The 23,254-nt window shown below is 36.8% G+C and overlaps 1 protein-coding gene across 6 annotated transcripts in view; it reads left to right on the top strand.

The window, feature by feature from the left end:
* The window catches only part of LOC129923896 (uncharacterized protein RP688-like), a 90,375-nt gene that overhangs the window by 39,217 nt on the left and 27,904 nt on the right, over positions 1 to 23,254 (top strand). For 5 of the 6 annotated variants that reach the window (XM_056016812.1, XM_056016809.1, XM_056016813.1 and 2 more), the window contains one exon: positions 909 to 1,037. The exons of the other annotated variant lie outside the window; for it this stretch is intronic. The gene's annotated coding sequence lies outside the window, so the exon portion shown is untranslated. The remainder of the gene's footprint in view (positions 1 to 908; positions 1,038 to 23,254) is intronic. 6 annotated transcript variants of the gene reach the window in all.

Below are 23,254 nucleotides of genomic sequence, written 5' to 3'. Positions count from 1 at the left end.
CTATAGTATTTATGGATCTAGGCCATGGTTAACAATGTTGACATGTGAAAAGATCGAAAGGATTTAGACCTAGATCTAATTTTAAGAAATACACTTTGCGCAGATAGTTTTTTACTTTGACACATGAAAATACATAAGAAGATCCATTGATTTCATTATAAAATAAAATTAACCTTCCATTTTGTGTTTCAAAAGCATTTTTTACATAAATTTGTTCATGATATCTGTGACTACAGATTTCCTGGCGAACATTCTTTCATTAGACAATACCGTAATGAATCGCGTACTAAAAATTAATTCGTTTAATTGTTTACTTTATAATCCCATCCCTAGATCTAAAACTCTAATTCAACTCTAAGATGATAAAACTTCTCTTAGCACAGATAGTTTTATACTTTAACACATGAACATACTAATTAAAGTCCATTCATTTCATATTTTGATCAAATAAACATTCAAATTTGGTTTTCTAAAGCTACATTCGTTTACGAAAGCTGCGAAGCCGAGTTGAGATAGGCCTAGATCTATATTCATTCATGAATCGCGTACTAAAAATTACTTCGTTTAATTGTTCACTTTATAATCCCATTCATTTAACAAAGCTATCGCTCTTTTCGTTTTTAATAGATAAGAATGTATCGACTTCGGGTAAACCCATTTTTCGCAAAACTAATTTTTATTTTCGTAGCGAAAGAGAAAAAACTTGAAAGGATCATTAGCTAAGTTTAACATACATCTAAATCCAATCCACTAGATTAGTAAACACAAACTTAGACCCGCAGGCCGCGAGTAATGCCAGGCTAGTTGTTGATAAAACTTAACGCTGTATTTCAAACTGCAGACGCCAGTCAAACTTTTAAATGTATCAACGTTTCATGGATCGATTTCATTCAATACGTTTCTTGCAGGCGATAAATCAATACACTGCTGTTCAGGCCAACATTGCAGTTTTGTTCTAACCCATAATGCAACTGGACGTTATGGATGTTGTTAAGGTAGCCTTGTACTTTTGTTTTTTCCGGACCCAAATGAGCATTGTAAGTAAATACACAAGAACTACATTGTAAAATAGTCTGTACATCTCTATCACTCACTTCTCTTTCAAACCCTTATGCATATTTAGCACTCACTGCAAAAGAGATGTTAATAGTGCTGCGTCTGCAATACGAAAGTGTTGCTACGCTCTGTATTTTTAAAAGCATGCAGTTATATTAGTGCACGTTCAGCACTGCGGAATCAAGCCTGGTCGTGCGGTTGGAGCGCTGGACTGTCGTTCATACCCTGCTCGCTACCATCCCCCGTCGTCCTGCGTGATGATTGGACTAGGAAGTAAATTATATTCAACTCGGAAGGTACATCCGAAACATGTAAAACATTTGACAAACATCGAAATCAGTTTATCTCTCTCGCTTGTAGTACAGTAATTTTTTTATTATTAGTTAGCCGTGATTCTTCCACTATAGCTTTCATTAACATTGTTTATTTTGTCTAATTGTTTCGAAATATATCCCTAGTTTTTTCTTCTTTTCATTTTTAGCGGCCCCCAAAAGGGGAAAAGACGCTATTAGTTTTGTGCGAAATGTCTGTCCGTCCGTCTCCGTTTAGATCTCGTAAACTAGAAAAGATATTGAAAATCCGACATCACAATATTTTAGACCATTCAAAGTTTTGATGCAACGGCTACTTTTTTTTTTTCTGAAAGCGAAAAATCTAATTTTTAAAATCAGTTATGCAAGCAGTTTTTTAAAGAGAAAAAGCTAATTAGTATGCATTATAAGTTAGACCTAATTTAAAACGAACAGTAATCTTGTAAACTTCATTTTCCTGAACTTTTTTTTATTGCGGAATTTTTTTTTTTTTTTTTTTTTTTGAGGATTCGAATAAGAGATTGATCATTTTTCAAAACAATTAGATCAATTATAAGACATCTGTTAGGCCAGGGGAGGCGCTGTGACTGAGCGGTAAAGCGCTTGGCTTCCAAACCGGGGGTCCCGGGTTCGAATCCTGGTGAAGACTGGGATTTTCAACTTTTGAATCTTTGGGCGCCTCTGAGTCCACTCAGCTCTAATGGGTACCTGACATTAGTTGGGGAAAAGTAAAGGCGGTTGGTCGTTGTGCTGGCTACATGACACCTTCGTTAACCGTAGGCCTCAAAAACAGATGAACTTTACATCATCTGTCCTATAGACCACAAGGTCTGAAAGGGGAACTAGATAGGCCAGGTTCACATCTAGCTTTACATTCACTTTTTCTATCCTTTGATCTGCGGGAAAGTTGGGGCACTACACAAGATCTGTCTTTCTCCATTCTTATCTCTCATTTGTATTTGATATAATTTCATTCGGATGTTCTTTCTGAACACCCTAACCCCTAACCCCGATGTTCTTTCTGAAAATATTGAAGCCTGCCTGGGTGGACCACTTCGGGGGCTGATTTTGAGTTTGTGTTTTAACACAAACTGTCCTTTGTAACATTGTTAATAATATTTTGTTTCTTTAGTATCCATTATATCGCCGCCACATTTCTCAATGTGTATTTTTTTTCAGTGTATTATATTGCTTACAGAAATATCTTCAAAATCGTGTCGTTAAAATCAAAATGTAATATAAGAGCAGATATCTCGGTATCTGTTGCGGTGTAGGACAATCTATAGAAAATAGTTATTTTTTTAGTGTTTATAAATAGAAAGGTTATGCTCATACTACAAATGAATACCATATTTAAATCTTAATAATTTCCGTTTGTGACTTCCTTGGATGTTAGGTCGACTCGAGATATTTGCTTTATCCTCTAAATATAGTTTCTAATTAAAAAAACAAAACAAACTTCTAGAATATAAGTTTAACCAGGCTCGGATTTTTTAATGTTGCTGCCTTGTGCAGATCTACAGTTATGGACCTATTATTACGACAGGAGGGGGGTATTTTTCCTCTCTTGCAGCTAGAGGGTCTAGGGGGAACGGCCCCTTCAGTTCCCGAGGCCCTAAGCAGTAGCCCATTGGCTCTCCCCTAAACCATCCTTATCGATTCCACAAGAGAATACAAACAGTAATGTAGTTCTTAGAGAATACAAACAGTAATGTAGTTCTTAGAGAATACAAACAGTAATGTAGTTCTTAGAGAATACAAACAGTAATGTAGTTCTTAGAGAATACAAACAGTAATGTAGATCTTAGAGAATACAAACAACAATGTAGATCTTAGAGAATACTAACAGTAATGTAGATCTTAGAGAATACAAACAGTAATGTAGATCTTAGAGAATACAAACAACAATGTAGATCTTAGAGAATACAAAGAGTAATGTAGATCTTAGAGAATACAAACAGTAATGTAGATCTTAGAGAATACAAACAATAATGTAGATCTTAGAGAATACAAACAATAATGTAGATCTTAGAGAATACAAACAGTAATGTAGTTCTTAGAGAATACAAACAATAATGAAGATCTTAGAGAATACATACAATTATGAATATCTTAGAAAATACAAACAATAATGTAGATCTTAGAGAATATAGACAGTAGATCTATGAGAATACAAACATTTAAGATCTTCAAGCTACACTTCTTGACAAGTTTGTGTTTCCGAGCTTATCAGTAGAGAGATCAGGGCACTTCGTTCTGGGATAAATACATTCCTTCCACCGCTGACATTCCTGCTGGTAACAAAATGTTTCTTTGTGTTCTGTGAATAGTTGCCATGAATTAAAGACACAACATTTTGTACAAAGCTTATATCAAATTACTCTGTATGTCTGTCTGTCTGCTAAAAAGTTTGTACATATTATTTCTCCATCACCCTTTCTCGATTCAAGTTGAAACTTTGCTCAAATATCCATTGGTATAGACAAGATATGAAGCTGATACCAATAAAGAAATTAAATGAAAGGAAACAATTTTATTAGAAACTTGTGCATCTAATACTTACATTCATTAATGGGATATCTGAAAGTTAGCTCTTTTTTTACGCATCTGAATAAGGCTTCAGTTCTCTGCTTAAAATGTGAGCAACATTTTAGCTAGCTTTCCAGCGAGTCATTTTCTTGTCTCTTTTTGGTAAATATTCTCATCGATCCTCCTATATCTAGGCGTAGTTAAACAATTTTTTTTATTCGCGTCTCAAGTAACAAATGCCATCACATTTGTTTGATAAGTGCCGTGTATATTATGTTTTATTTAAACGGCCAGAATTTCTTAATAAAAAAAAAACATGTTGGCTTTTATCCTGTTCCACAAATAAGTAAAGATCGTTTACTTGTCCTGCTAGATTCCAAATTCAGAGTCCACTTGTAGTTTCTTAGGCTCTCCATTTCATAAACGTATAAATGATAAAGGTCATAGAGTCAATCCATCTGAGAAAAAGGGAGGACCCTCAAACTTTTCTTGGAGAGGCGGATTTTTCTACACTTTGTGCCGACGTTTCGGTGGGCCGGATGAAACCACGTTGGCCCGCGCGCCTTTTTTTTTTTGAGCATCACTGCCTTAGATAATTAAACACATTATTTCTCTTACTTTTTATGGTCGGCATTCTCTAGTGACACTCCACATGGGCCGATTTCACTGGTTCCAATTCGGAGCTTCCGGTACATATAGTACAGAATTATTAATATGTGTCATTAAATCTTCTAAGACGTCTAGATATAAGAGGACCCAAAGGATAGGGAGAATCAGGGATTGTATGGAAAACTTTGTTTTAGTTTGGGTGTGGGATGGGCTTGGAGGGGGAAAAGGGATACTAGAATTCAAGGACCAATGTGTGGCGAAGTGTTATGACGAGGGCCACAGTATCAATAGAAAATTTTAAAAAATTCCCCTTTCAGACCTTGCGATGTATAGAGTATCAATAAGTTAAATTTTAATTTTTGCTTTTTAGTAAACCATTTCACTAGTTTTTTGTTGTTGTTTTTTTGTTCAGACGAAAGAGATGAAAAATTAAAACCTTACAAAAAATGTTTCTATCAACACATGTTTCTTATAAAATAGTACTAGTTTGAACTTTGCAATTTTCCGAAGAATTGTGGCTGAAATTAAACCTTGGTTTGTTTTTTTTTCCTCATGCTTAAACCTTTTTTCCCAGTACGTCATTGTTGTCAGTCTAGAATCGAGGCTAGTCTTTATAGTAGGCCTGTACACTGACCTGGAGACGTCGCAGCTTGTGGGTAGTGGAGACCAATAGCTCATTGTCACGCCACAGGTCTGTATGACGTGGCAACGAGCTATTCTCAACTGCCCACAGGCTACGACGTCGCAAGTCAATGTTGAGGCATTCTATAAAGAATGGTCTCGCTAGGTTACGTCCTAAAATCTGAACAATGGACGTGTCCGATACGACCGTCAAGTCACTATATTGTTGTAACTCTGCCTTGCACCAGTCCCTGTGGTGCCTACGAGTGCACTATTTAATAAGAGCAGGAAGACCCTGGGATATAGGAAAGAAAACAGTGTATCAAGTGATTAGGGAAAGGCTGAATTGTTGGGAACTAATTTGTTGGGAGCCGTCATTTGTGCTGCCTGAAGACTGTAGTGAGGACCTGGAGCCAACTGGGGAAGGCTGTCGTTGGTCCGTATTCAGGTTTGCTGGGGAAACGACTGGTAGAATTAGGAACAAAACTGTTGGAATGTAGAACGTTGTTATGTGTCTGTACTGATGAATAAACACACTTATATACTGTAGAACTTCGTATAGTTGTCTGCCTTATACTTACTACAATATTTTTTATGCTCATTAAAACCTCAACATTTAGAACCGCTGAGATATGCGCAGTCTAGGAGTGTTGGCCGCAAAGGTGGGCCTAATGTTATTATTCCAAGATACAATGTCACGGCCCGTAACTACACCGAGGCGGTCTGGAGTTGTCAGCTTTGAAAAAAAAAATGGGAGACAAAGCATGGAGTTCTCTGTAAGATTTTGTTGTCGCCCTTGGCAAAATAAATAAATAAAGAACGCAGACAAAAACAATAGTGGCCCTGGTCAATATCTAGCATCGCCTGCATCTTTTGATCTGAAGTGTGCTACAATACATTGCTTTAGTATTATTATTGATTTAGAATCAAACGAGACTGGCGATATAGGAGATAGTATTATCGAGTGAGAGCGCAATAAGGCACAGAGAGGAGAGAGAGAGAGAGAGAGAAAAGAATGAAAACGAAAATAGAGAGAAACAAAGGGAGAGAGAGAGAACGAATGAGCGAGAGAAAAAAAGAGAAAGGAAAGAGAGATAAAGAAAGAGAGAAACAAAGGAAGAGAGAAAGAAAGAGAAAGGAAAGAGAGAAACAGAGAAAGAGAAAAAAAAAGAAAGAGAAACTAAGGGAGAGAGAAAAAATGAGACAGAAAATAAATTTTAAAAAAGGAGAAAGGAAAAAAGAGATAAGAGAGAGAGAAAAGAGAGAGTAAGAGAAACTGAAGAAATGTAAGAGATACAAGTAAGAGAGACTCAGATATAATTTTGAAACATTTAATATCACATTTTGTTTTCGTACAAGTGACACAGTCCATTCTTATAAGATTGCGTCCTAAGGTATCTATGTATAAATAGAGTCTTGTTATGACAGTCTATTCTTACAAGATTGCGCCCTAACGTATCTATGTGTAAATAGAGTCTTGTTATGACAGTCTATTCTTACAAGATTGCGCCCTAACGTATCTATGTGTAAATAGAGTCTTGTTATGACAGTCTATTCTTACAAGATTGCGCCCTAACGTATCTATGTGTAAATAGAGTCTTGTTATGACAGTCTATTCTTACAAGATTGCGCCCTAACGTATCTATGTGTAAATAGAGTCTTGTTATGACAGTCTATTCTTACAAGATTGCGCCCTAACGTATCTATGTGTAAATAGAGTCTTGTTATGACAGTCTATTCTTACAAGATTGCGCCCTAACGTATCTATGTGTAAATAGAGTCTTGTTATGACAGTCTATTCCTACAAGATTGCGCCCTAACGTATCTATGTGTAAATAGAGTCTTGTTATGACAGTCTATTCTTACAAGATTGCGCCCTAACGTATCTATGTGTAAATAGAGTCTTGTTATGACAGTCTATTCTTACAAGATTGCGCCCTAACGTATCTATGTGTAAATAGAGTCTTGTTATGACAGTCTATTCTTACAAGATTGCGTCCTAACTTATCTATGTGTAAATAGAGTCCTATTATGACAGTCTATTCTTGTTAGATTGCGTCCTAAGGTATCTATGTGTAAATAGAGTCTTGTTATGACAGTCTATTCTTACAAGATTGCGTCCTAAGGTATCTATGTGTAAATAGAGTCTTGTTATGACTGTCTATTCTTGTTAGATTGCGTCCTAACGTATCTGTGTTGTCTTGTTATTTAGAATTTTAAGCTAAAAAAGGTCGTTTTTCTTTTCATTCAGACAACTCATTTTATGTTTCAAGGCGTTCTTGTATGAATTTGCCTTTGCATATGGAAGAGGAAATGTGTATTAATATTTGTACCTTAATGATTATTTTATTGCGTATGTTGTTTTCATTTGTAAGTTACAGTTTAGTATTCATTTAAATTTTGCTACTATACTTTGAATTTGCATATTTATATAATATAATAGATAGACGTAGGACTTACAATGTAATATATTTACTAAAGACGGTATTCATAAATAATCAACTATGGTTTGTTTATCTTTAACTTTGGAGATATGGGGGAGGAAAGTGTTTTTTTTTATGTTTCTTAGCACTACTTTTTAAATAGTTTAAATAGCACTACTTTTTTTACGCATTTGAAATAGCACTACTTATGTAAGCAGTTTATATTGCTCTACTTTTGTAATCAGTTTAAATAGCACTACTTTTTTTTATGCAGTTTAAATAGCACTACTTATGTAAGCAGTTTATATTGCACTACTTTTGTAATCAGTTTAAATAGCACTACTTTTTTTTACGCAGTTTAAATAGCACTACTTATGTAAGCAGTTTATATTGCTCTACTTTTATAATCAGTTTAAATAGCACTCCTTTTTTTACGCATTTTAAATAGCACTACTTATGTAAGCAGTTTATATTGCACTACTTTTGTAATCAGTTTAAATAGCACTACTTTTTTTACGCAGTTTAAATAGCATTACGTATGTAAGCAGTTTATATTGCACTACTTTTGTAATCAGTTTAAATAGCACTACTTTTTTTACGCAGTCTAAATAGCACTACGTATGTAAGCAGTTTATATTGCACTACTTTTGTAAGCAGTTTAAGCAGCACTTTTGTAATCAGTTCAAGTAGCACTACTAATGTAATCATTTTAAGTAGCACTACTTTTGTAATCAGTGTAAGCAGCACTACTTTTGTACTCAGACTTGGTGACCTCATGGTGTCTACATTTCATACAAAATGTTTGAGACGTTCACGTTAATTGGAGCGGGGGGAGAGGGGAAGGAAGCATAGGCGGCGTCTCACAACGTTTCTAGATGGTTCAGTACCTTGGAGACTTTCTTGTCAGAGGAGTTCACATCGCAAGATAAGCGGAGTACCACGTTCTCAGGTCAGGCACTAAAACCACACACTCCCCTCTCGTGTAACGCCATCTGACAGCTTGGCCCATCGTTTTTGTTTTCCCCACTCAGAAACAATGGGTAGTTGTACGATACTACTAGATGCAGGGCGATCTTCGGAATTCAGGACTGGAGTTGGACCCAGAAACCTGTATCCTGGAAGCCGCTGCGTGGGGGAGCAAAGACTTGACATTTTGACACGGGAGGCAAAGTAATTTAAGCCCGTAGATACAAACCAGAAATTTGACTTGTGGTGAACCACTCATGAGTTAAATGTCTAGTCTTGAGTAGAGTGTTGACTATGTTCAGGCGGAAGTTACTAATCCCAGCTAACCAACTGAACACACAACTAATCCCAGCTAACCAACTGAACACACAACTAATTCAAGCTCATCAACTGAACACAGTCGAAGAGGCCAACAATGAAATGAGACAATCAAGAGTGTTGACGAGTCAAACATTTAATTCGGTAATAAAGGGAATCCGCCTATGTTATCGCTAACCAAATAACTTAGTGCAAAACCTTCTCGATCAACTAATGCTTTAGGCAAACAGACTAGCTGTTAACTCTAGTCTTTGTTACAAAGCTTATATCAACTCACTCTGTCAGTCTGTCTGTCTGGTAAAAAGTTTGAACAAGTTTTTCTCCCATTTCCCATTCTCGGATCAAGTCGAAACTTTGTACAATTATTCATTAAACATGACAAGACATGAATCAATCAGAAAATTAACCAGTTATTTAATTAATTGTTGGTGATTAATTATTTTGTCCGATATGGAAATATGAGGAATAAATGCTACTTGATGAGATGTGGAGGTATGTATGGATTTAAATCCTTTATTACGTTTTGGCATGTTTATTTCTCCACTTCCCATTCTCGGATCAATTTGAAATTTCGCTTTCAATTATTCACAGTCGACGATAGAACACGAATCAATCTAAAAATTTACAAATTAGTTAATCATTTATTACTAATTAATTAATTTTGTTTTATATAGCAAAACGGGAGCTAAACTTTGTAATTTTCAAATAAATGGAAATAATCAGCGGTTCTTCCCCTTAAATAAGCTTTGTTTAAAAAATATTCATTGTTCTATTTCTTGTTTTTAGTACATTATTGCCGCTATATAAAACCTGAACCGAAATGAAACTGAATATCACTACATATTCTCATTACGTACTAAAAGAAACCGTAGCTGGAGCACCCAGATGTTAAAACTAGATTAGAGGTTTGCGCAAGGAGAATGAAATCAATAGCTATTGGTGATTAAATGCGCTCGTGATATGCAAAATGTTGATGGTGACCTTCGTAAAATCAAGAATAGAGAAGATTACTAGAAATTCCAAGTGTTGGCGTCCTTCTTTCGTAGCACGACTATGGCTCATCTCGTAGAGCAGTCTTCCATGTGACCTCAGAGCCTCTATTCTGGAAAGACACTCTTCAAGATTGTTATCGTGGGGAGGGGGGCTGTTAAATGGTTTCACGCTCCACATGACCTATAAAATGCTTCTCCAGTCATGCGTCTCACATAGCATGTTATAACCAGCTATAGAATGCCATTATAAAAGGCTCTGAAAATATTTAATTTTTTTAAAAATAGAAACAGGCCCTTAATCTTTCGGTAGATTGCAATGAAAAGGAAAGTGCAAATCTGTTTTACTTGTTTAGTATGTTCGTTCTTGTATCTCTGTGTTTCTTTGCGGCCACAGAAAGGGGAAAAGACGCTATTAGTTTTGTGTGGAACGTCTGTCCGTCCGTCCCGTTTGGATCTCTTAAACTATCAAAGATAGTGAAAATATGACATCATAATATTCAAAGTTCTGATGCAACGGCTACTTTTTTCTTTTCTGAAAGCGAAAAATCAATTTTTTAAAAATCACTTATGCAAGCAGTTTTTTTCATAAAAATACACCACTTTTACAACTATTCACTATTAATAGTAACAAACACTGAAGGGTCTTTAATATGAGAGATGACCATGTACCATACTTTTAACACATTTATGCAAACGGTTTTAGATTTTTAGTCAAATTTTTTTTTTTTACATTTGTATTGCTAAGTTACTTAAGTTCTGTCACACGAATTACTACATTTACACACAAAAAATAACTTTTTTTTTTAAATAGAGAAAACATCTATTTATTATGCATATAGGTTGGACAAAATTTAAAACAACAATTTATAAGTAGTTATTCATATCACCGCGTGAACTGTAGCAGGGTAATACAACCATAAAACACTGAACTAAAGGAATTTTTTTTACGTTAACTATTCATATCTTAAGGAAAAAGAGATTGTCCCTTTACAAAACAATTAGCTCAATCAGATATTCATTATAAGACATCAGTTAGGCCAGGTTCACACCTAACTTCACATTCACTTTCACCTATCCTTTGGTCTGCTGGACCGCTGTGGCACCACTCAAGATCTGTCAACCTTCTTTCTCCATTCTTCTCTCTCATTTGTCTTTGATCGAATTTCATTCTGATATTCTTTCTGAAAATATTGAAACCTGCCTTTTTACCTGCCTGGGTGGACCACTGCGGGGGCCGATTTTGAGTTTGTGTATCCACACAAACTGTCTTTGTAATCTTGTTTTTTGTTGTTGTTTTTTTGTCTTTCAGCGCACTATTGGATTATGCGTCCTTTGTTCGGGAACTCTTAAAAAAAAACTAGAACAGACGCAAGATAGAGCCGTGAGATTAATAAAAAAGGATATTCACATTTGACTAGTTCTGTGTTTCCCTGACTGTGTTCCACGAAACCTGAATAGGCGTTCCACGAACAACTGGAATAAATAACTTGTTTACCACAAAGTGAATCAATGTCTCTAAAAGGAAATAAGCGAAGTGTTCCGCTAAATACTCAGAGTGTGCGAAGTGTTCCGTTAAGGAAAAGGTTTGGGAAACGCTGGACTATATAAACGACATAAATAAAATTTACAAAGTTTTTAGACACCCTAGGATGGAGGCGCGGTGGCTGAGCGGTAAAAGCGGTTGGCTTCCCAACTGAGGTCCCTGGTTCTAATCCTGGTGTAGACTCGGATTTTTAATTCCGGGATCTTGGGCGCCTCTGAGTCCACCCAGCTCCAATGGGTACCCGACATTAGTTGAGGAAACGTAAGACGGTTGCTCGTGTGCTGGCCGCATGACACCCTCGTAAAACCGTGGGCCACAGAAACAGATGACCTTTACATCATCTGACTCATAGATCACAAGGTCTGAATGGGGAACTTTCTTACCTAAAATGGAGGACTAAAAAAGCAAAGTAGCAATAATGCACAAAACACTGAACACTTACAAATACTAGAATACATCCTAATAAAACAAATTCATTCAAAAATACGAAGTAACGGCACATTTGTTAGTTCCATATGCTAGGACAAAGTCGTAAAAGTGCTCCTTCTTCCATAGCGCCATTCTAGCTTTGAATGGATTGCCTGAATTAGCCAGGTAAACCAAAGACTACAGACTGGATTAACACATGGATACCCGTATGACGTAATCCATATTCTCGTTTGAATGGACGCCTGTAATTAATGCGATTTTACTAATTCTTTTTTTCAAAGCAAATATACACGTTTCTATCCAGCAGACGTTAGCCTTATATCTGTGGACAATATCCGGTTATTTTACAAAGCTTATATCAGCTTCACTTTGTCTATTTGTCTTTGTGGTAAAAAATGTGTACACGTTATTTCTCCCACACCCAATCTTGGATCAAGCTAAAATTGTGCGCAATTATTTCTTTTACCTGACAACACAAGAATCAATTTAAAAAAAAAAACAACAATTAGTTAAATAATAGTAATTAATTATTTTTTTGGGCATTTCGAACAAAGGAAAGAAATTGTACTTGACTGAAGTGGTGGTATAAGCTGAATTAGTTCCCCTTTACGGATCATCGTCTGAAGCTTAGTGAACACAAACATGAAAAAAATAAAAACAATAGATAACTAAACAATCTTTCATGTTCATACGCTCTTCGCTAACAGAGTGATTACAGTGTTTGCTTGAGAAGCCTAATAAAGCATTAGCCCGCCAGTTTGAATTCATGTCGTTCACCTTTTTTTTTTATAAATACATTTAAAAACCGATCACCCAGATACCCCGTTAATTCTCCACAATCGCTCTATCAGTTGTATAAAGAATTATTATCTTTTTTAAAATAAAATGTATAATGTTTTTCTCGTTTAACTGTGTACGTCTCGTAAGAAAGCGTGCAGGGCTTCTGGGATTCATGTCTCGAATTGACCAATAAATAAGTCTTAGCCATCTTTTCAGTTGATCTTTGAGATAAGCATGTCAATGCATTTGCAGTTTACATCTCGGAGATGAAAAATATCTTTACATTATTTGGCTTTTAAACTCTGCTTTAAATCTTCATCTTCATTTTTTTATAAGCATCGTGATATCGCCGACACTAGGTACGGGTGCTCTGGGGGCAGTGATATCACCGCGACCGGGTTTGGGTGCGCTAGGGTGGAGATATCGCTGTGTACTCCAGGGTGGTGATATCGCCCGATGTCTGCTGTGTGTGTGAAGTCAGGTAAGAACATCAAACAAAGTAGATTTATGGATGACTTATGGTGACATATAGTTCAAGTGTTTGCATCAATCAGAAAAAAAGTTTCTGTTGATAAAAAACAAGAAAAATACGTAAAGGTCTTGCAGTTTGGTTAGAGGGAAATATGAGTTTCCGAAATGAGTAAAAGTGTTTTAGTTGGAGAGTTCTCTTTACGTGGATGCAAACGTTCTTAACCGGAAGTGCTTTCACCTTCGAGATTATATCGCCAGTGGGATGCACACCGGAAGTGTGCTGAGAATCTACACCAAGGCAATACATATGAGGGGTTAAATCATCAAGCGAAACATTTAAACGGAATAACTGCTAAGTTTGACATTCTGTTGGCCTTATGCAGATTACCATATTTTGACTACAGGAATGTACCCGCAGTATACTGTCATACATGTTGTAGGTATCAGCGTTTTATGGGACAAAAATATGATTTTAAACAACTTCTAATTATTAACTTTTTCTAACTTCTTAATAGACTAAGTTCTTGCAAGAACTTGTATTAGTGAGTGCTTCGCCAAGACTATAGTTTTTTTTTTTTTTCGACATTAAAAAACGATTGTGGCAATAATTTTAATACATTTACAAAGCCTAGAATCACCGCCCTTTACAAGGCAGATATTTCAGTTACCTATGCTATTTATTAGTGAGCTTATTTGTTAATGCAGCTAAAAGTTTAGTGATTTATTTCTCCAAATGTTTCTACTCAGCTTATTTAACCGACTGTAATAGAGCAATCGTTCTATTATTGAGAATGTAATTTTAAAAAAAAAATACGTTTATTTGAAATTATTTCTCGGATGACATAAAGGGGACATCTATAAATCTGGCGCATGCACCAGTCACATTGTGGACCGAAACTAGTCGCTGACCTACCTTCCTACTGGGTCCAAACGACTACCGCCTCCTCTCCAATAGTTCTTTACCCTGTTTGACCTTCACTACGTTTTTTTTTCTCAAGATCACGTGTGCCCACGTGTGCACTTTAAGCGTTACATAATGTAAGAAAAAAAGTCACGTATGTTTTAAAATGCTTAACATTCGTATAGATTCATATAATTATTAAATGCATACATATATTATAATAATAAATTGTAAAAAAAAAAAAAAAAAAGCAAAGGCTTTTCATATTCTGCTGCTTCCTCAAGATGAAAGATTCATATGAACCAATTAGAATATGTTCTAACGTTTCTATACTTTGAACCGCAAGGTGCAGTTGGCGCTTACAGAAGTAAACATATTTATATAATTGTGGTTCAAAAGTGGGTGAACATTATAATGGTTATGTTCAGTTTTATTTAGCTATCTGTGCTATAAAAAAACATGTTGTGTAAAATGTTTTATATGTTTCCGATGTTACTTCAGAGTTGAAGTTCCTAGTCCAAACCTCCCGCAGGACGACGGGAGATGGGAGCGGGCAGGGCATCATAATTCCGAACGACAGTCCAGCTCGCAAACTGCACGTCTAGACAGCCATCCGTAAGTGACATATTGGGGGCGTGATGGCTGAGTGGTAAAGCGCTTGGCTTCCAAATCGAAGGGTCACGGAATCGAATTCCGGATTTAAAACTGTCATTTTTAGGACGCCCCTGAGTCCACCCAGTCTAATAGGTAGCTGACATAATCTGTAAAAGTTAAGCCAGTTGGTCATTGTGCTGGCCATATGACAATCTCGTTAAATCGTAGGAACAGATGACCTTCACATCATCTGCACTATAGACGTGTCAACAACTACTAATTCAGCATCTGATCTGCTCGTGTGGCCTAGATATGTCCCACTAAAACCCTAGAACCTCGGGTAGGTGGAGCTTGTCAGTCTTATTAGTCAATCGATCCGGGATATGTCAAACATCCATTCCACTGCCTTGCAGTGCTAAGACTTCAAAGTCAATCCAGAGATAATATCAGAATTGGGCCTGTTTGGTCTTTAAGATGATCATATACCGTCTTCTCTACAACATCTGCGATGGACCTCATTCACCAATCGTAAACGAACATTTAGTCACGTGATAATATTGATAAAACAACGGGGAAAAAAACTGTCACGTGATAGCCATTGTGTATTAAAAAATTAGATCGTAATTTGTAAAGAAGAGATATAGAATCATATGGCTAAATGTTGTTTGTTTACGATTGGTGAATGAGGTCCATTTAGTTGATGAATAAGCATTCTTCTTTGGTACACACCAACAAGATAGAGGCTGAGCCAATGTGGGCACCCCACACGATCCTTTTACTATTATTTTTTTTTTCAATCTTTTCTCATTGTGTTGAGTTTTAGATTTCCATAGACATTACTTCCTTCTTTACGAAGTGTTTTTATATCTGCAGTTCATATCTAAAGAACCGATTGCATTGGACTATCAGCTAAATCAACGCAGATTTTTCTATTGAGTTCTATCTTTTCACTGCGTTTCTCGAAATAGCATTTTCGTCCTTGACCTATGCATTATGTTTTGTCACGCTCTGCTGGTTTCTTATCTTACAATAATTGTAAGCATTGAATTTTGAACTCTTGGAGGTAAAAATCGGGAGCGACGTCGGAACTTGACTAGGAAGTACCTGCTATCGTACCTATGTACTTTGAGTGAGATGCTATTTTTAGAATGATCGATAGTCTGTAACGTGTTTATTGGTCTGGAGCTGGCTTCAAATTGCTTGAATTTCGTAAACAATTTAAGAGACAGTCCTCTCGGCCTCGATTCTTCAAGTTTTTAAATTTTAATTTGGTTGCTTATTTTATTAAAATCTGAAAAAGGAAATTGGGGGGGAAAAAAGTTGATAAAGTATTTTACTGGCAATGAGAGAACAAAAAATCAATATATTTGAAAACGTAAATTTCTAGTTCTAGGAGATTGATTGATTGATTTACATCAAAATTGCTTTTGTATATTTTTTTTTGTTTCACGTATAAAGTTAAACGTGGTCTTCAGTTGGACAAGGACAACAATGGAAGAGATAGGGGAGGGGGGGCAGTATAAGGTGGTGCTTTACATATTCTTTAGCCGAAATAGAATTGTCTTGTTTTAACCCATTTCATCCTTTCTTTCGCGGCTTGCCAAACTTGACAACAATTTGCAAATATATACATATATATCAGTAGCGTAGCTAGCCATGTGCGGGTGGTGCGGGCCTCACGGGGCATCAAGTGATGAGGGGGCATCAAACTAAGGACAATTTATACTTTGTCAGTAAAAGCTACACATATTACAAAACAGAGACTATTCTATCTGAAATGTAAATGAAACATTTATTTATTTAGCTACTTTGTTAATATCTTCTATTCTTTCAAAACTTAACTATGAACTGAAGACTAGCCTGACTTGACTAGGTTTGTTTACATCTCTAAAGGAAACGCACTTTTGTACGTTCGCGTGACTTAAAACTAAGACTAAGACTGCTTTATTGATCCTTACGGAAATTTGTTGTGATTACAAGGACTCTTTTCTCATTTAAAGACAACACAACAGAAAAAATACACATAAATACAACACACACAACATAAAGAGTTCATTCGTATCTTGGTGCTTTTCATGTTCCCTGATCAACGAGTGGCGGTGATAGAGTCTGACCGAGTGAGGTACGAACGATTTTTTGTACCGCTCCGTTCTTGTTTTGATTGACAGCAGTTCCCACTTCGCGACGACCTGACGTAGTTCTGAAGGAGCGGATGGCCGTTGTCTTCCAAGATTTTTTTGGATTTTTTTTTTTGCACTTTTGTTCAAAAAGTTCCTTTAAATGTGGTAATGTTGTGAGTATAATTTTTTATGCTTTTTTAATGATGTTTTCTGGACGTCGCAACAGTTTAGATGAGACGTTGCCTTGCCAACAACTTATTCCGTATGTTAGCAGATTTTGTATAGTCGCGCCGTAAAATGTCTCAAGGATCTTCTTGTTTAATTTAAAACTGTTGAGTTTGTATAGAAAAAGAGTCGCTGGCCTGTTTTCTTTGTCAGAGTTCCACAGTTCCCATGAAAACTTCTTGTTGATGATAACGCCTAGATATTTATATGCCTTTACTTGTTCTATAGATGTAGTGTTTATTTGCAGTTCACGTATAGTTTGTTTTTTTCTTTCTAAAATCTATTATAAGTTCTTTAGTTTTTGTGACATTCAGTTCTAGAAAGTTGTCAGTGCACCAGTTTGTAAACTCTACTATCGAGCTTAGATACTGAGTTTCGTTTCCTGAAATAAGACCGACTAAGGCAGTATCATCAGCGAATTTAATGAGTCTTACTGAGTCATAGATGCTTCTTATGTCATTAGTGTAAAGAGTGTACAGTACAGGAGAAAGTACACAACCTTGTGGAGCACCCGTACATAGTACTCGAGTTGACGATTTGGTGTTGTTGACTTTAACATACTAGGGGCGTTGGGTTAAAAAGTTTAGAACCCATGCTTGCACGTTAGGGCTTACATTTAAGTTACTCAGTTTGTATCATTAGATGTGGCTGTATGGTATTGAAAGCCGAGGAGAAATCTACGAAAAGGACTCGTGCATATGTTTTGGGTATATCGAGATGCTTATAAAGCTGGTCCAAAAGCAATAGAATGGCATCCTCAGTTCCTCTAGCTGCTTTGTATGCAAATTGGTGAGGGTCTAGGCTGTTATTGACTTTTGCTACAAGTTGTTTAAGCATTAATTTTTCAAAACATTTCATAACAGTAGGTGTTAGTGCTACTGGGCGGAAATCATTTAAGCAGTCTATTTTTGGTTTCTATGGCACTGGTATGATCTCTGAAGTTTTCCAGATTTGTGGAATTACGCACGTTTGCAACGAGTGGTTAAAGATGTGACAGAAGATAAAAGAGATTTGCTCCGCACATAGCTTGACCAGCTTGCCACTAATTTTGTCTGGTCCAGAAGCTTTTGTTACGTCTACTCTTTTAAATAACAAGGTCACCTCATCTTCAGTTACAAAATTGACGTAGAGCTCTTGTTTTCCTTTGGACAGAGTGTTGAAAGTTCTTTGTGTAGATCAACAAAATCTTCTTTGTCAAAATGAGAATAAAATCATTTAGTTCGTTGGGGAATTTCTCGTCATCATCCACTGAAATTCGTTCTCGTTATGAGGCGCAGCCTGTTATTTTCTTTAATCCCACCCAACATGCTTTTGAGTTGTTATTTGCAAAGAAATTCTCAATTTTTTCTTTGTATGTTTTTTTCCCTTTAATTATTGTTATTCTCAGTTTATATTTAGCATTTATAAACTCTTCGTTGCTAGCCTTATACTTTGTTTTCTTTTCAGTAATAAGGTGTTTGATTTTTTTTGGTCATCCAGGGCTTATTGTTTCCATAGACTTGTATTGTTTTTGTTGGAATTGTTAACTCCTCGCAGAATGATAGATACGAGTTCACAGTTTGTTCGCTTATGTCTGGACAGTTCTTAATAAAGATTTCCCAGTTAGTTTTCTCAATGCATCCTTGTAGTTTTTCTACATCCTCTTCAGACCACATCTTTACCGTTTTTATAACTCTCTTTGTAGTTTTAAGAGTAGGTTTGTAATTTGGTATCAGATGGACAGACGCATGGTCAGATTCTCCAAGTGGGAACAAACTTTTACATTTGTAAGCCTGCTTAATGTTTATGTAGCATTTGTCGAGCGTTCTACCCTGCCTTGTGGGAATGGAGACGTACTGGCAATAGTTTGGCAGTGTGTTTTGTCAATATTCAGGTTGTTAAAATCTCCAGTTACGATAGAAACAGAGCCTGATGTTCACAGCAGCCTGTTAATTCTTCCATCTTATTTTGTAAAGACCCAACATTACCTGTTACGATGGGTGGAAGGAAGCCTCTTTGTCCTCTTCTTCTACACTTAACTCGTATTCCTCCTCTACGCCCTCTCTTCTTACGTTTTGCGCTAGGGATTTGTTCGGTTAGAGCCTTAGGCTTAGGCTCGTTATTAGGTTCCAAGATGGCGGGTGTGTTGTCCAGACTGTCAAGCGTCTTATCACAAAATTCCACTGAAATACACGTTTCCAGACAAATTAAAATCCAGACCAACATTAGAATCCAAAAGACACAGTGCACATCCATTGAAACATTGGAGTAGTAACAAATGACATGAAATATTAACAGAAAAAAATAGAAAAAAGAGTCCAGTATAATCAGGTCGCTTGCTGTGCAGCGCCCCGGAAATTGAAAAAAAAAAGAGACCAGCAGAGCTCACAATCAGCCAGCTGGGAGGAAATTTGTCTTCGTATAAAGAGCGTTATTCACAGCGATGGTTAAGATTTATTGAAACAAGAAGAAACAAAGTGGAAAGATTACAAGAAGAGAGTCATGGACATCATTTGTTTTCTCTCAGATCAGAATCTGGCATCGTGGGCATCACGAAAAAGTGAATGAAGAATTTAAAGAACAAAAAGGATGTCAATTTGTTGAAGTTATTGATATTACTATGCTAGTGGAATCCACTCCTGATGGAGCATTGGGTTCGAACCAAACTTACAAAAATACATAAGAATTTATTGTAATTATGAGTGGTAATGAAAATAAATCATACAAGCCAACTATTTCTCGATTAAGGATAAGCATGCTTCTGGAATCACTGCAATTATTTTAGAGAAACTACGTTCGTATGGCTCAGAAGTAATGAACTGCGGAGGTCAAGGCTTTGATATTGCTGCTGTCATGAAAGGTCAACCCTAGGGTGTCTTAGAGCGTATTCTATAAGAAAATCCTAAAGCAGAATTATTGCCTGCTCAAATCATTCTCTAAATCTGGCAGAGTTAGATGAAGTCGATGTAGTTCTATTTTCCGATATACTCTATCGCTTCTGAAGGGCATCGTGACACCAGTATTACCTTTGCTGAACGCATATGCTCAAACCTGGGGATTAGTGCATAAGCTCTACGTATTTGACACAATAAAAAGAAGTCTGACGAAATAAATGAAGATTCTGTACTAACACACAAGAAAGCGCTACGGAGGGAAATTTATTTTTTTGTTGTACCGGCGTGTTGAACAAATTATCGGCCACATCTTAAGGTGTTCAAATTTGGTGGGGAAAAATTTGATTTCGCCAGCAAATAAAAAATGTAGAATTCATTGGAAGCTTTTATTTATTTATTTTTGTTAAATTGATATTTTTTTTTTGCGAATTAGCAATACTTAAGCAATAATTGCACATTCTCTGAGGGGAGGAGACACGTCGTTTGGCTGTTAGGTTTCGTTTTTTTTTTTTTTTGAGGGCATCACGAGGAGCTTCCACACAGGGCATCAAATACCCTAGCTACGCCACTGATATATATATATCAATTGTAGTTATCCAGTCATACGAAGCTGTATCCTTATTTATCCATATTTAGTTCGTCATTGTGCTGCGTAAAGAGCCGAAGGGATGCTTGCAGAGACAAAAGTTTTTTGTTAGCTTCCAATCAAATGTTAGGGACCTATTTCAATAGAAGTAGCACCAGTATTATTAAAAGTAAACCTTAAAGGCTTATAACATCACAAAACAGCAAAATGGTTTTTATCAATAATAAACATTATGAATAAAGAATAAAACCAAAAAGACAAGAAAAAAAAAATAAAAAATTAAAAATAATAATAATATAAGTACATTAAGAATGTTAAGATTCTTTTCATATTCTGCATGCAGTCATTAATTACTATGTCATTTCTTTTCATATTCCAAAGAGAATGTTTCCATCTTGGAAAGCATAGTAGTTCTATATATTATGTGGCTAAATGTTACAGCAGCATTAAAAATGTGGAACTAGTTAAACACGTAAAACAAATAGAGGGATAATAGGGGTAGCAGATGGCTGAGTGGTTAAGCGCGTGGCTTCGGAAGCTGGGGTCCTGAGTTTGAATCCCGTTGAAGACTGGGATATTTTATTTCGGCATTTTTAGGGCGCCCCTGACTACCCCCCTCCCCAACTCTGACTTTAGTTGGTCGTTGTAGGCCTACTAGCTACATGACACACTCCTCGTGAACCGTTGGCCTACGAAACACATGACCTTAACCCTATTAAGCGCAAGGTCTGAAAGGGGAACTTTACTAGCACCGGGAAAGTACTTACAAAAATTCCTAAATTTGAGCTCTGACAGACAGGCGCTCTACCGCCACACTCCCTGGCTCAGTAAAAATCTTTTTAGACATACGTAAAATGTGGTAGATAAAATATTGACTTAATGCATTTCTAGTTATACAGCGTGTTAAGGCCCGTTCAATGGACCTCATTCACCAATCGTAAACAAACAACATTTAGCCACGTGGTTCTCTATCTCTACTATACAAAATACGTAATCCATAAAGGCTGTCACGTGATACGTTTTTTTCATTGTTTTATCAATATTATCACGTGGCTAAATGCTGTGTGTTTACGATTGGTAAAAGAGGTCCATTATTAACCGCGAAGTACATGTGTATTTATATTTCTTAGCGAGACCTTAGTGAACTATAAAGAGGGCGTAGACCTACTCTTCAGGTCTCCTTAAATTACATTGAATGTAACTTGGGAAACGTGGTTTGGATTCGTTCAAGATAAGGGTTGAACTGCGTGGTTGAATTGCGTGGACAATCAAATTGCTGTCGTTATTCCAGTCTCGTTGTCATAGTTGCATTTTTATAAGTGGCGCGCGGGCGTGCACACACACACACACATACATTCACGCACACATACATACATAGGGGATTTAATAGCTCCACTGAAATAACTCAAGCATGAATTTAAACTAGGTCACTTCAAACTGGGTCTTGGAAAATAAAGAAAAAAAAAAGGTGGGTTTCTGGATGCCAACCTTTCCACACTCTGTGTGTGGTCACAGTATGCAGAGAGTGAATGAATCTGATATAAACGTTTTATTTTCTTCTACCTTGATTATCAACCCTCGTTCTCTAATTATGCACTATCTTCTTCTTCCTCGTCTTCGTCATTTGTCCTTAAAGTTGAGTCTAAGACTGTTGGAACTCTAGGCCCATGGAAGCTTGTCCTTAAAGTTGAGTCTAAGACTGTTGGAACTCTAGGCCCATGGAAGCTTGTCCTTAAAGTTGAGTCTAAGACTGTTGGAACTCTAAGCCCATGGAAGCTTGTCCTTAAAGTTGAGTCTAAGACTGTTGGAACTCTAGGCCCATGGAAGCTTGTCCTTAAAGTTGAGTCTAAGACTGTTGGAACTCTAGGCCCATGGAAGCTTGTCTTTAAAGTTGAGTCTAAGACTGTTGGAACTCTAGGCCCATGGAAGCTTGTCCTTAAAGTTGAGTCTAAGACTGTTGGAACTCTAGGCCCATGGAAGCTTGTCCTTAAAGTTGAGTTTAAGACTGTTGGAACTCTAGGCCCATGGAAGCTTGTCCTTAGCGTTGAGTCTAAGACTGTTGGAACTCTAGGCCCATGGAAGCTTGCCTCCATCTGCATGAGCAAACTTCTTGTCTGGGAAAGATCCAAGCAGATGTACATTCTTACATCCTTATTACCGATGGCTCGTATCCCAAAAGCCTCGGCTCAGAAGGGAAGCCAAAGGCCGAGCTTATTCAGAGAAACTCCCTCATTCTCTGTACTGCATCAGCCGTGCAGGTGTCCAGCATTAAAACGGCCCCTTGAGGAACGGCGTGTAGATAGTGACATGTATATAGTTGTTGTTTTTTTCATCGCCGCCAGTGTAATGGACTTATTCTTTAGCACCCCAACTGTGGCTCTGTTTTGTTTCTCTATTGGCCCAATCGTCTCTTCTGACGACCGTTACAATCCGAGCGCCATGTGGAGGCTGAGAAGCATTGACCGGGATGTAAACTATGATATAAAGCGAACTGCAGGGTCTCGGTCTGTATGTTATTTAGGCCTATAGAAATCAACTCCGTATGATCAATGTTGATAAAACCTGGCTGGGGTATTTTTTAGCTCACTGCGGAATCAATATGACATTGGACCCCCAAAACTATTTTTGTTAAATAAATCTGTCACTTTACAGAATAGTGTGACAGTTGTGTTATGACCTGTTCCACGCAAAGCGCTTAACTTATTGTAGGTCTTAGTTATTCTGGACAAGTGAATGGTGCATAGGGTTCTAGTAATAATTGTATTAAGTTCTCCTCTTTCTCCCCCATCCTCTGTCCTAAAAGTCAAAATATTTCGTTTGTAAAGTTCGAAACTGTCAATTGAACGATTTCTCAAAAGAATCGGGGTTAAACTTGTTTGTTTATGCGTTCACTTCCAATGGATACGG

The sequence above is a fragment of the Biomphalaria glabrata genome, chromosome 18 (assembly GCF_947242115.1).
Source record: "Biomphalaria glabrata chromosome 18, xgBioGlab47.1, whole genome shotgun sequence".
In the NCBI taxonomy this organism is placed as follows: domain Eukaryota; kingdom Metazoa; phylum Mollusca; class Gastropoda; family Planorbidae; genus Biomphalaria; species Biomphalaria glabrata.
This window is presented reverse-complemented; position numbering and strand designations above follow the sequence as displayed.